The sequence below is a fragment of the Muntiacus reevesi genome, chromosome 5 (genome assembly GCF_963930625.1).
Source record: "Muntiacus reevesi chromosome 5, mMunRee1.1, whole genome shotgun sequence".
Lineage (NCBI taxonomy): Eukaryota > Metazoa > Chordata > Mammalia > Artiodactyla > Cervidae > Muntiacus > Muntiacus reevesi.
In genome coordinates, this window is record NC_089253.1 from 66,920,900 (window position 1) to 66,936,109 (window position 15,210).

At 35.1% G+C, this 15,210-nt stretch overlaps 1 protein-coding gene across 1 annotated transcript in view; it reads right to left on the reverse strand.

Annotated features, from left to right (window-relative positions):
• USH2A (usherin) overlaps nucleotides 1-15,210 on the reverse strand; it is a 905,205-nt gene that overhangs the window by 781,048 nt on the left and 108,947 nt on the right. The gene's annotated exons all lie outside the window — the stretch shown is intronic.

Genomic DNA, 15,210 nt, shown 5'->3' on the forward strand with positions numbered 1-15,210 from the left:
AAAAAAACCCACCAACCTAGCATTATCTACTCTGCACAATCATCCCTCAAAAGTGAGGGAGAAATAAAGATGTGTAAGACACACACAAATTGAAAAGATGTGTTGCCTGTAAACCTGACTTGAAGAAATTTTAAAAGTTTTGTAGAGAAGAGAAAAATAATATAGGTAAGAAACTTGGACCTACATAAAGAAAGGAAGAGCATCAAAGAAGAAGTAAAGATGAGACTATTAAAACTTTCAACAGTTAAAAATGTAAAGGGAAATATATAGAATATACTAAAACTAACAATAAATTATAGTTTAATATTAGAAACCTTGAGAATTAAATTATTTTGTTAAAAAGCATTATCTTAAATAGTGTTTACCTTCTTACTCTATAAATTTCCATATAGAACAAGCATCTTTTCTACATATTGAGAACTGTCATACTCTTTTTCTAAGCATGGATCAACCTACTTACGTCATTTGCATGTTTGTGCTTTCATCGGCATGAAATATATCTGAGAACTCTTTAAGGTAAAGTTTTTGTCAACATCACTCAAGCTAGGACATCTTTACCTATTCATCACAACTAGTGTCCTCATTTATGCTAAATTTCACCTTAAATTGCTCTGCCTGCATATATATATGCAAATGGTAGCTCTGATCAACTAGTTTGTTTGTAAGAAGAAATGTTTAATTGAAATTCCACTCCCAAAACATTTTCTTTCCATCATTTCAACAATCATTGTTTTTTGAATATTCATATTCATAAATGCCAAATGAGTTTATCACTGACAAAGATGTTACATAACTACAAGCTTCTTTGTGAATGAAATAATTAATGAATGTGCACTGACCAGTTACCACAGATTGAAAGAAGAGACATGATTGGTCACTGATCATGATGTGCAATGATTATTTATTTAGTAATTTGTGGACTGAAGAGCCAGCTGCAAAATTATATAAAATCTACATTTTATATAATTATTTACAGTTAATATACCATAATAACTAATATATGAAACATTTTTTAGAGGACTGATGCTTAACTAAACTATGGTATATGAAATTCATGCATATTGGAAGTGTGCAGATGCAACTGCATGTATAAGTGAAGAAAACTTCTCTAAGTCACATAAAACTTGTTACATACTGGATCAATTAAAGCTAGAATTTTTTAAATTAATTATTCAGCTCATCTAATACAAATACAATTTACAGACCAAGCCAATTAAAGAACAATTCATAGGCACTGAGCTAAAATTTTAGGCTAAATGTGTACTTAACAAAAGTAGTAATATCCATTTTATACAATAAAGTATAAAATAAAATTTATTGACAATTCAAATGTCAAGTGATAAGTCAAAATATTTAAATGAGATGATTTTTTCAAAGCTTTTTGTATATATTTTTTCTTTTTCAAAATTGGGACTACACAAAAATGCACATGTGCACACATACATATATCCTGTATTCAGTTCAGTTCAGTTGCTCAGTCTTGTCCAACTCTTTGCAACCCCATGAACTGCAGCACGCCAGGCCTCCCTGTCCATCACAAACTCCTGGAGTCTACCCAAACCCATGTCCATTGAGTCACTGATGCCATCAAACTATCTCATCATCTGTTGTCCCCTTCTCCTCCTGCCCTCAATCTTTCCCAGCATCAGGGTCTTTTCCAATGAGTCAGCTCTTCACATCAGGTGGCCAAAATATTGGAGTTTCAGCTTCAGCATCAGTCCTTCCAATGAACACCCAGGACTGATCTCCCTTAGGATGGACTGGTTGGATCTCCTTGCAGTTCAAGGGACTCTAAGGTTTTCTCCAGCACAACAGTTCAAAAGCATCAATTCTTCAGCACTCAGCTTTACTTATAGTCCAACTCTCACATCCACACATGACTACTGGAAAAACCATAGCCTTGACTAGACGGACCTTTGTTGGCAAAGTAATGTCTCTGCTTTTTAATATGCTGTATAGGTTGGTCATAACTTTCCTTCCAAGGAGCAAGTGTCTTTTAATTTCATGGTTGCAGTCACCATCTGCAGTGATTTTGGAGACCAGAAAATAAAGTCAGACACTGTTTCCACTGTTTCCCCATCTATTTGCCATGAAGTGATGGGACCAGATAACCTGATCTTAATTTTCTAAATGTTGAGCTTTAAGCCAATTTCTTCACTCTCCTCTTTCACTTTCATCAAGAGGCTTTTTAGTTCCTCTTCACTTTCTGCCATAAGGGTGGTGTCATTTGCATATCTGAGGTTATTGATATTTCTCCCAGCAATCTTGACTCCAGCATGTGCTTCCCCCAGCCCAGTGTTTCTCATGATGTCCTCTGCATATAAGTTAAATAAGCAGGGTGACAATATACAGCCCTAACATACTCCTTTTCCTATTTGGAACCAGTCTGTTGTTCCATGTCCAGTTCTAACTGTTGCTTCCTGAGCTGCATACAGATTTCTCAAGAGTCAGGTAGGTGGTCTAGTATTCCTATCTCCCTCAGATTTTCCACAGTTTATTGTGATCCCCACAGTTAAAGGTTTTGGCATAGTCAATAAAGCAGAAATAGCACATATTACACATTCAAACTCTAGAAGTTACAAGATAAAGGAGGAGGAATAGGGAGGAAGAGCAGGGTAAAAATCCAACAGAAATTTTGATCTTGAGTTCAAATGACACCAGCAGTATGCTAGACAATATGTACTTAATACACTGTCTGCAACCATTGGTAGGGGATTTTGTGATCACAAATGTACTGGTCTATGATCTGATTTAGATGATGTAGCCCAAAGAGTGGACCAATGAGCAGTTCACAACCAAAGTGCATTTCTGTCTTATTATCTGCAGCTACAACTACTGAGGAGGTCTTATCTAAACTTCATTCCAAGTAGTCATGAGATACCACCAGCATATAACTATCAATTCTAGGAGTCCTCCATGTAGGGGAGAACTATCCTCATTATATAGGCAGAAGAATAGATGAAAAGTAACTTTCAGACCTTCTGGCTTGGGAGAAGAGAAACATGCTTATTAAATTTTTTCCCCCAGGTCAATCATCCATGAAATTAATCTCATTTCCAATATTTCAAGCTTCCCTGGTGGCTCAGAGATTAAAACATCTGCCTGTAATGCAGGAGACCCGGGTTCAATCCCTGGGTCGGGAAGATCCCCTGGAGAAGGAAATGGCAACCCACTCCAGTATTCTTGCCTAGAGAATTCCATGGACGGAGGATGTTGGGCTACAGTCCATGGGGTCGCAAAGAGTCGGACACGACGGTGTGACTTCACCTCCTTTCACTTTCAATATTTCAAAATCTCTATCTCACTGCAAAACTTTGGCCAAATGCAAAATTTTGCTGCAATACCTGAAGTCTAATTTTTTTCAATTTATTTCAAAAGTATTCTTGTTGATGACTTTGCTCTCTCAATGATGGTTTTAATATTATTCAAGTTATGCTTTTTGCATAACTTGGTGGAAGTGATGACCTGTGGTCTTGTCACACTGATTACAGATGCAGTTTGTCTTCAACAAAGCTACTGCCAGCTACTGGAGTTTGGGATGCTGCTGACACGAGTTAGTGGAGCAAATTCAGCAAAACCATTCTTTTGGTATTCTTACAAACACAACATTTCTGCTTTTAGACTATGATCTAAAGACTCATTGGAGATTTTATCCTTATTGTCAATGTAAAAGCCATTATAAAAAAAGTCTTATAGTAAATAATTCTGGACTCAATACTATAGCCATGTTCCAAAGATACAGTCCTGGGCCTTTTAACATTTAAAAACAAAGAGGAATTTGCCACTAACCTAATGGAATGGTTTGGTCCAACCAAATAGTTGTTAGTAACAATGGCTAGCCTTTTCGTGAACAATAAAAAAGTCTACATAAATATTGGTAACATTTCATCCCTTTCCAGAGAAATCAAGCATAGTTATCATTTTTTCAACTCTCAATTTAAGAAAATATTCTAATACTTGGGTGCAAGAATTTGCAGAAAGGGTGAGTACAGACACAGTCCTAGGAGGGCAAGTTGGCCACACCTGTCAGGACAGCATGTGTACATTCCACTAGACCAAACAAATCTACTGGAAATTCAGAAAAGTTCATTTTTTAAACTATTTGAAAATTACATTTTATAATATGGCCCTTATAATAAGAAAGAACAGGATATGAATGTCCAAAAGTAAAGAAATGGTTAAAAAAAAATCATATATCTTCTAAGAAACATCCTGCAAACAAACATTCATAGATACAAATGTAGATGAGATTACATAATACAATTTAATTTAAAAACAAGTGACAAGTAATATGTAGAGTATAATCCTATTTTCTAGATAAAGGTAGATTAATATATGTATATGAATATAGAGGTACAGCTTTAAGAAGACAGAAACAGATGACACAGACTTGTAAATAACAATAATAAACTAATCTGAAATGATATAAACTAAGTTATTGGCCAAGGTTGTCTATGGATGGTAGGGTTACAGATGATTTTTGCTTTTTATAATATTATTTCTTTCCACAGTGTACATTTATTGCTAATGTATTAAAAATTGTGGGCAAATAAAATGCAAGTGCATGGATGGTTGGACTTCCCAAGTGGCTCAGCAGTAAAAAATCTGCCTGCGGTGCAGAAGACGTGAGTTTGATCCCTGGGTTAGAAGATCCCCTGGAGAAGGGAATGGCAGCCCACTCCAGTATTCCTGCCTGGGAAATCCCAAGGACAGAGGAGCCTGGTGGGCTGCCGTCCAAGGAGTCTTGAAGGGTCAGACACAACTTAGCAACTAAACAGCAGCAGCGGCAAATACTTACAGGAAATTACACATTATTTACATCACTTGTGTGTCACATTCACTGAGGAAAGCTAAGAAAATTAAAATGTACTTGTTTTAAATTACACAGAGATCAGTAAGATAGTGCAGAGAAAATGATTCCCTTTTTCGAGTGTAATGTAATGAGTTACCAGTAAACAATATAATTTTTAAAGGGTAAAAACATTTTCAAAAGAATGAGATCAACATAAATAAGCAAAGATTTTGAGAGTTAACATCCTAAATGTCATTTTAAAATTTAATTGAAAAAAATACACAACTAAATGGCACCTTGGCACACATTTTGGCCTCTGATCTTAAGGATGAAGCTATACTTTATGATTTTATGTGGTTTACAAATTTCATATAACGGTTACATTTTTTCATCTTGTAATTCTGTTTCTCCCAACTCCTGTTTGAAAATACAAAGAAAGTCAAGAAAAAATGGAAGAAATACTAATTAAGTGCATTGTGAATAAAATTTTGAATTCTCACAATTACTTCTATCTTTGCTATCAATGACTTCTGAAGTTTCATGTAAAATCTAGAAATAGGTGTATATCATATTTTAGGCAGGTTCTGAACCAAGTGGTTTTCTATTTAATGTCCCAATCTGCAGTTGATCACTTGTCACTTTCAATTATGTTTCAGTTTGTTCTTTAACAACTGGATTCCCTCTGATATGTCCCTGGATGTACAAATTATAAGATTAGACAATGGCTATATCAAGGTGAGGACCTTTATCAACTGATTCATTTAACTGCTTTCATTTGCTAGCTTCTTAAAGGCTACTAGTCAATTCCACTAAGTTGCACTCAAGTTCACTGACATATTCAGATAGACAAATCATAGAATAATCATTGAATATAGAAAACAGTGATGAAATTTATTTTATGACATTATGCATTAATATTACACAATGACATTTCTCTCTTCTTGATCATTAAACTAGAATAGTGTTCTTTAGTTACTATTATAGACTAGCAAAGACAATCTTTCAAAAATCTTCCACAGGTCCAAAGGCACTTTTATCAACTCTACTGTTGTCAGGCTCAAGTTTGATGTCTTATTTCCAGTATTTAAAATCTGATCCTAATTTACAGAAAAAATACAAATATACATATAGTCACATTTTCAAAAATCTAACTACTACAAACTATATATTTCTTCAGTCAATTATCCAGCAATATCAAATCACCATTATGCATCTTTGAAGGAAGGAAGAAGAAAATGTCCTCTTAATCAAAGATACATAAAGGGCATGGGAAAGTGGGAGATGGCATGAGATCTTCTCAGAAGTTACTCATGGAAGAGTTCAATAGATTCAAAAGTCCAACAGATTCAATGCCCTTTGAAAGCTAAAGTTCATTATGATGACCACAAGTTACCAAAATCAACTTGTCTTCAGTGACAGAACAAAGTAAGCGATTTGTTTTATTTCAGAATGGCTTCAAAAAACAGATTAAAACTTCTTTTAACACATCTGGAAAATTTACAAGAAGCAGTTAATTCTCAATTATGGTAAATAAATGAAACAAACCTTTCTTAAAAAAAAAAATTACTCTAGTATATACCATACAGGCTAAAGTTTTAGAAGTGCAAAGAACAACTATGGGTACAGCCTTATTTGATAAGCACTTGCAGAGAAAATAGCATCTTGTCTATACTTTTAAAATCACTGCAATTATCATAGATTATTACAATAGTGCATATATTTCTCTGTTGTCCTTGCTAGATTCTGAGCTTCCTTAAGCAGGAATCAGATTTTATTATCTAGTGAATCTCAGCATAACGCCTGAAACTGTTCAATAAATGTATCTTAAGTGAGAGAATGAATAAACAAATTCATGTATGAAAGAGTGAATAAATCTGTGAACAGCTGATGCAAAAAGAGCTTGCCTCTATCAGGAAATTCCTTTCATTCACTCCTTGCTCTAGCAAAAAATATAAAAAAGTGAGACAAAATTAGTTCCCTTTCTACCCTCAACAGTAAAATGTCCACAGATGTTGTTATCTAGGCAATGTTCTCTGTATACTAAGAACAGCTAAACCTTATGGTGTCAGGCCTAAGTGCTTCATATATATAAGCTGCCTGAGTCTCTCCAACTACCTAGGAAGCAGTAGTTGCAATTACCTCTGTTTTATTATAGCTGAGAAAACTGAGGAATAGGAAAGAAATTTAATAAATTTCTAAAATCATCAAGTAGAATGTCAACTAATATAAACTAGAATGCAAAAACTTCTAAGGGCAGAAAAGTTTGTTATTTTTTATCCATGACTATATTTTCAGTGCCTAGAAGAAGCCCTAACACATAGCAGGTATTCAATTTAGATAAATAGAAGATAGATAGATAGAGAGATAGATAGAGAGATACAGACATATATAGGTAGATAGACAACACTTACTCCTAATCATTATGCTAAACTGTTCCAAGATATAGGAAATGATCTCTGAGGGAGGGAGGTGTTGAGTAGTTTACTAAGGCTAGAATGTCCATACTTACCTCCTTCTGCTCAGTCAAAGGGGATGGCAGAGCCCTCGATGAAAGTGAAAGAGGAGAGTGAAAAAGCTGGCTTAAAACTCAACATTCAAAAAACGAGGATTATGGCATCCGGTCCCATCACTTCACAGCAAATAGATGGGAAAACAATGGAAACAGTGACAGACTTTATTTTGGGGGGCTCCAAAATCACTGCAGATGGTGACTGCAGTCATGAAATTAAAGACACTTGCTCCCTAGAAGAAAAGCTATGACTAACCTAGACAGCATATTAAAAAGCAGAGACATTACTTTGCTAACAAAGGTCCGTCTAGTCAAGCTATGTTTTTTCCAGAAGTCATGTATGGATGTGAGAGTTGGACTATATAGAGAGCTGAGCACCGAAGAATTGATGCTTTTGAACTGTGGTGTTGCAGAAGACTCTTGAGAGTTCCTTGGCCTGCAAGGAAATCAAACCAGTCCATCTGAAAGGAAATCAGTCCTGAAGATTGATGCTGAAGCTGAAACTCCAATACTTAGGCCACTTGATGTGAAGTACTGACTCATTTGAAAAGACCCTGATGCTGGGAAAGATTGAAGGCAGAAGAAGGGGATGACAGAGAATGAGATGGCTGAATGGCATCACCATCTCAATGGACATGAGTGTGAACAAGCTCCAGGAGTTGGTGATGGACAGGGAAGCCTGGCATGCTGCAGTCCATGGGGTTGCAAAGAGTCGGACATGGCTGAGCAACTGAACTGAACTGAACTGACCCCTAGAAACCCAAAGTAGCCATCACCCTATCCTCAACCAGAAAATTTATAGGTATGCAGGCAGCCCCTGGAAAGGAAGGAATCTGTCCCAAAGTGAGAGATATAAACTGCTCACTTTTCCATGGGGTCACAAAGAGCTGGACATGACTGAGTGACTAGCACACACGTAGTATTACTCGCTGAGCTAAAAGAATTCGTTTGTTAAAACTATTCCCAAACAGCCTAAACGAATTAAAAGCTATGAATTGCTCTTTTCTCATCACTAAAAGCCAAACCAGTGTGTTGGAAATTTTGAGAGTCTAAATCTCTGCTAATAATAATGGTCCTCAGGCTCTATTCACAGCTTCCTCTTTCTTTCAGATATAGTGGGGATTGTAATTCAAATGATGCAATTTCAGTATAATTTCTTTTGTTTATTAGATAAAGAAGTCATCATTATAAACAATGAACACAAAAACTTCAGTGCGGTCATGTAACTCCTTTTTTTCCCCAATAGAATTTTCACTGGGTATCTCTAATGCTCTAATCACAAAGATATTGTTATACAAATCTGTTAGTTATTTATCATGATATATTGGGTTAGGGGTTGTAGAAGCATAGATAATACTTCCAACTGCAGAAAGAATCCAGACAGAAACTGGCTGAATGCTTTACACACAGTAAGTGATCAATACACATTTGATAAATGCATGAATGTATGGGTGAATGACCTAATAGCTTGCTTATATTTTTAACATGCTGCAGGATGGTACCTTAGTATATGCAGTATTTAATTAAATAGTAACACAAAAGGTTTAAAGATAAATGTAATATTTTACCTGCAGAATTTTTACCTATGAATTACTATGTAATCTTAACTAGCAAATTTAAAACAATTACTACACATCACCATTGAGAAGACAGAAATGTTCATGCATTTATCCTTTAATGATATATTACTTTCTCAGTAATTATCTTTTCCCTACTTAGAAATTTTCATATAATTAAAAAAGAGTCCACAGAAAAATTGTACTTACCTGCTTTCTAGGTGCTGAAATTAATAACATAAATTGAATAACTATTAATACTATTGGACAGTACTGATCAGACATTGGTGATGATACAATGATAGTGAATATTTAATATACATAGCCTTTCTATCATTCAATTATTAATATGTGGTGGCTACTTTTAGAAACTTTCTTAATTCATGCAATGCCTTTTCTGTACCTTGTCTGTACCACTTTAGGCAAAGGAGAATGGAGGATTAGAAAACCATCCAATAAAACAAATTTTAGTAACATGTGAAACAAAATCTACACTTGCAAAAATGATTTAGGCAGAATTGTTCAGACAATTGATTCAGTCCTACACATCGCCTCTGTATAAATATAACTGATAGTCTATGTGCTTTTAAGTACAGGGCTCCTGACCCTGTGGTTTGTGAATATGTACCATCTAACTGTCCACAGAATTCTCCAAGTATACTGGAGTGGGCTTCCCTGGTAGCTCAGACTGTAAATAATCTCTCTGCAACGCAGGAAACCCAGGTTTGATTCCTGGGTTGGGATGATCCCCTGGAGAAGGGAATGGCAACCCACTCCAGTATTCTTGCCTGGGAAATCCCATGGACAGAGAAGCCTGGCGGGCTACAGTCCATGGTGTCGCAGAGTTGCATACAGCTGAGAGTCGAACACTTTGACTTTCTTTCACCATCGAGCTGTCTGTTTGTCAAATGAAAAAGAAGCACTTGATTTTTCCCTTGGCTGTCTGCTTTTTTCCCCCTCTTCCTTTTTTTGTTTGACTTTTTCAGAGCACTAAATAGAAAAGACACAAGAAATGTAAATTTCCCCCTCAGAATCCAGAAGAAATATTTAAAGATTTGTTCAAGTTTGTGGGCAGTGGCCAAGCCAAAGAAATTCCACTACTTAATATAATAACTTAAACCTATTGATATGTCAGAAAATATGACCCGGAGTAGAGAACACATTTGCATAGTATAAACTGCATATTTTGTAAAGAAACAATGAAAAAGAAATGGATTCTATTAAAATGTTCTTTACATGCAACTGTTTCAAATAATATAATACAAATATGGATTCTCTAGATTAAGAAGCATAATCCATTATTTCTGTCCTTTAGTTTAATGAGTGGGCATAAAAATGTATTTGAGTTACTATTTGGATATATAGCCATTTTATATTACAAATTTTACCCAGTGCTAGACATGAGTAGTAGATTAATAAATTAAAAATGCTTTTATTCGTATAGCTCCATTTAATTTTTCCTTTTAAGATTTAAAATATCAATGATATTTATATTATTTGTTAATTACAAATTGTCAGCCTCAATCACTTGTTGTATTAAAGTCATCTCCATTTATTATAGTAATTAGTGTCTGCCAGGGAATCTTCTTTGAATTTCATAAATGAAAGTCCTTCAATATTTTCAAATACTTGAATCTGTAATCAAGATGTTATGGTTATACTCTAGCCTAACACTTCTCATATAGAAGGCATTTCATAAATATTTCTTAAATGAAGAAGGCAAATAATGAAACTTCACATTAGAACAGTAAACATACAGAGTAATTATTAATTTTATAATGGCTATTCCATGATGAAGAGTCATCTCCGCTGTCTTTACCAATAGCATGAATACTTAACATAGGCAATATGTTCTTAATGGATTAATAAATTATTATATTTTAGGAAAATTTTGCTGAAATAAAGTCATGCAAAATTTATAAATAAAACAGCAAATTGTGCTCCTTATTCGCCACCTGACAAAAACAAAATAAAATGCCATGTACATTCCACCTTACCAGTAATATCTAAATTTAGTAATGTTTATTTGTATGTACTTCTTGATTTATACTTTATCAATTTTGGTTATAGATATTATATAAATGGTATACTGTATTTTACTAAAAAAAGCTTTTTGCACTTCATTGTTTGAGAAATCTAATAATGTTGATGCAATAGCTACATGCATTCGTATTCACTGCTGTATTTCATTTAAATACTGGCAAATTGCTTTTCCACAGTGGTGGCAACCTTCCCTTCAGGGGCTTGTACATCCTCAGTACCTAACTCTCATCCTTGTCAGTATCTGAAACTCAGATTTTTTCATCTTTACCAACCTCATAGGTATAAAACATTGTCTCATAGTTTTGGTTATTTCACTGCTAACTAGTAAAAGTTCAGATCTTCTCACATGTATTTGACCAGTTAAGTTGCCATTTCTGGCCTTTTCTGTGAATTGTTGTTGTTGTACTCGCTAAGTTGTGTTCAACTCTTTGCAACCCCATGGACTGTAGCCCACCAGGCTCCTCTATTCATGGGATTTACCAGGCAAGAATACTGGAGTGGGTTGCCATTTTCTTCTCCAGAGGATCTTCCCGACTCAGGGATCAAACCCACATCTCCTGCATTGGCAGGCAGATTCTTTACTACTGAGCCACCAGGGAAGCTCCTTCTGTGAATTATCTGTTCATTATCTTGGTATGTTTTTCAATTAGTTTGTATGATTTAAAAGTTTCCTTTGTTATATTCATTGTGTTGTCCAGTATCATCGGCTAGGCTGTAGTTTTTCTTTAAAAGGTAGCTTTTGATGATTAGAAGTTTCTAATTTTACATAGCCACCTTTACCAATTTCCTCTTTTATTAGTTTGTGCTTCAAGTGTTCAGAAGTCATAAAGACGTCCTATGTTTCCCAAGGGAAAAATGTTGTTTATCTTCACAAATAGATAATATTGGAAAAGGCAAGACCCTGCCACTTACTATATTCCCTAAATTTATTTCCACTATTTTACTTCTCTAATAATCTGTATATTAGAATAAGTTTGTCAAGTCACAGAAAAAAAACCTGCTCCAATATTATTAGAATTGGATTGAATTTATAACTAGGGAGAACTGACATGCTTTTGATATGGAATCTTTCTCTACATGAGCATGTTGGAGTTCTCTATTAATTTAAATCTTATAAATTTTTTTCAATAATGTTTCCACCATATATATAACTTGGTAGATTTTCCTTTGAATATCACTGTAATTAGTATCTCTGTTTAAATTAAGCTTCCCATTTGCTTTTTGTTATATAAAAGGCAATTGATTTCCACGAGTCTACCCTATTTCTAGGATTCTTTTCTGCTCGGTCACCCAGTCATGTCTGACCCTTTGTGATCCCGTGGACTGCAGCACGCCAGCCTCCCTGTCCCTCACCATCTCCCGAAGTTTGTCCAAGCTCATATCCATTGCATCGGTGATGTCCTCCAGCCATCTCATCCTCTCAGGCCCTCTTCTCTTTCTGCCGTCAATCTTTCCCAGCATCAGGGACTTTTCCAATGAGTTGGCTATTTGCATCAGACTGAACTCATTAATATTTAATCATCTGTAGATTTTCTTGCATTTTATGACCAAATCATCTTGTCTTCAGACATTGGCAGTTCAATTATGTCTTTTTATTTAATAAATAAATACTTTTATTGAATTATAGTTAATTTACAATATTGTGTGAATTCCAGGTATACGGCAAAGTGATTCAGTTACATAGGGGTATATATGTATACAGTAGTAATAGTGTACCGTAGGTCAGTCATGTCCGACTCTTTGCAACCCCATGGACTGCAATCTGCCATGCTCCTCTGTCTACGGAATTCTCCAGGCAAGAATACTGGAGTGGGTTATACACATACATATATATTTTTTCAGATTACTTTTCATTATTGGTTATTACAAGATATTGATTATAACTTCCTACACTATACAGTAGATCCTTGTTGGTTATCTACTTTATGTATAGTAGTGTGTAACCCTGAATTCCTACTTTACTCCCCCACCCTCACTATCCACTCTTAACCATAATTTTATTGTCTATAAGTCTATTTCTGTTTTGTAAATAAGTTCACGTGTTTCACATTTTTAGATTTCACATATGTGATATCACATGATATCTGTCTTTCTCTGACTTACTTAAGATGATAATATCTAGGTCCATCCATGTTGTTCTAAATGGCATTATTTCATTCCTTATTATGGTTGAGCAATATTCCACTGTATATACACAGCACATCTTACTTATCCATTCGTCAGTGGACATTTAGGTTGCTTCCATGTCTTGGTGCTGCTATGAGTACTGAGATGTCTATATCTTTTTGAATTGTTTTCTCTGTATATACGCCCAGAAGTGGGATTTGCAGGATCATATGATAACTTCATGGGAAATAGATAGGGAAACAGTGGAAACAGTGGCTGACTTTATTTTTGGGGGCTCCAAAATCACTGCAGATGGTGATTGCAGCCATGAAATTAAAAGACACTTACTCCTTGGAAGGAACGCTATGACCAACCTAGATAGCATATTAAAAAGCAGAGACATTACTTTGCTAACAAAGGTCCATCTAGTCAAGGCTATGGTTTTTCCAGTAGTCATGTATGGATGTGAGAGTTGGACTGTGAAGAAAGCTGAGCACCGAAAAATTGATGCTTTTGAATTGTGGTGTTGGAGAAGACTCTTGAGAGTCCCTTGGACTGTAAGGAGATCCAACCAGTCCATCCTAAAAGAGATCCACCCTGAGTGTTCATTGGAAGGACTGATGCTGAAGCTGAAACTCCAATACTTGGGCCATCTCATGCGAAGAGTTGACTCGTTGGAAAAGACCCTGATGCTGGGAGGGATTGGGGGCAGGAGGAGAAGGGGACGACAGAGGATGAGATGGCTGGATGGCATCACCAACTCAATGGGCATGAGTTTGAGTAAACTCCGGGAGTTTGTGATGGACATGGAGGCCTGGCGCGCTGCAATTCATGGGGTCGCAAAGAGTCGGATGCGACTGAGCGACTGAACTGAACTGAATTGATGATAACTTTAGTATTTTTAAAGAACCTCCAGACTCTTCACCATAATGGCTGTACCAATTTACATCCCTACCAACAGTGGTACCTTTTTCTCCATACCCTCTCCAGCATTTGTTATTTGCAGACTTTTTTGATGATGGTCATTTTGACTGGTGTGAGGTGATACCTCATATGTAATTTTGATTTGTATTTCTCTAGTAATTAGTCATGCTGAACATCTTTTCATCTGTCAGCTGGAATTTTCTCTTTCCAATTCTTTAAGTGATTATTTCTTTTTCTTATCATACTGAGCTGGCTAGATCCTTCAAAAATATGTCAAATAACTGACAGTCTTTTTATTTATTTATTTTTTAGTTGAAGAATAATTGCTTTACATAATTCTGTTGTTTTCTGTCAAACCTCAACATGAATCCTGACCTAAAGTGAACCACCATTATGTGTACTGTTGTTTAAAGAAATTTGTAGGCTTTTTTTTTATCAGATTAAGGGAGTCTGCTTCAACTATGCTGAAAATATTAATCTAGATGGATACTAAATGCTACCAACTGTTTTCTCCAAATACATTGAAATGAGCATGTTTTTCCTCCCTTCATAGGTTAACGTAGTAAATTATATTAATTAATTTTTAATGCCAAGTTTCGCTTACATTTGTGGAAGAAACTTGATTTGGCTACTATAAGTTATTGTTTTTATAAATAGCTAGTTTGGCCTGTTATTTTAAAATTTTTAGGCTTATGTTTCCTAGTGAGAATGATCTATAAGTTTTCTTTATTTGTACTGTCCTTTTTTGACTTTGTTTCCTGGCCTCCTCTGGCCTTCTATTGACAAAATTCAAAAAAAGATATGTGCCCTCAGATAAAGACTTAGCATGTTATATATTTAACTTTATATTGCTGTTGACTCTTCTATTCCCACCACCAATTTAAGAGAATGTAAAGAAACTCTTCAAGAATAAGAATTGTGGTTTTCTCAGAGATACAAACCTATTTCTCAGTAGATGAGTACCCAATACAATTTTATTGGATTAATGAAAGATTCATAATTTTAGTTGGCAATGTTTTCTTATTCTATTTTCTTGATGAATTTATATAATAATGAAATGATTAAATGCATTCATTCACTGGGAACTATATGCTTAATGCCTACAATGTGTTCTGATTAAAAATTCTATATAATATGTTGAAGCCATCTTTATTGATTAATACAAGATCAATGTTTCTAAATTTTCTATGTGAACTTGACAAGAATGTGTATTTTTCACAGCCGGATACAGGAACCTATTAGTTCAGGCTTCAAATTAGTTCAATACTTAGTTACTAAGG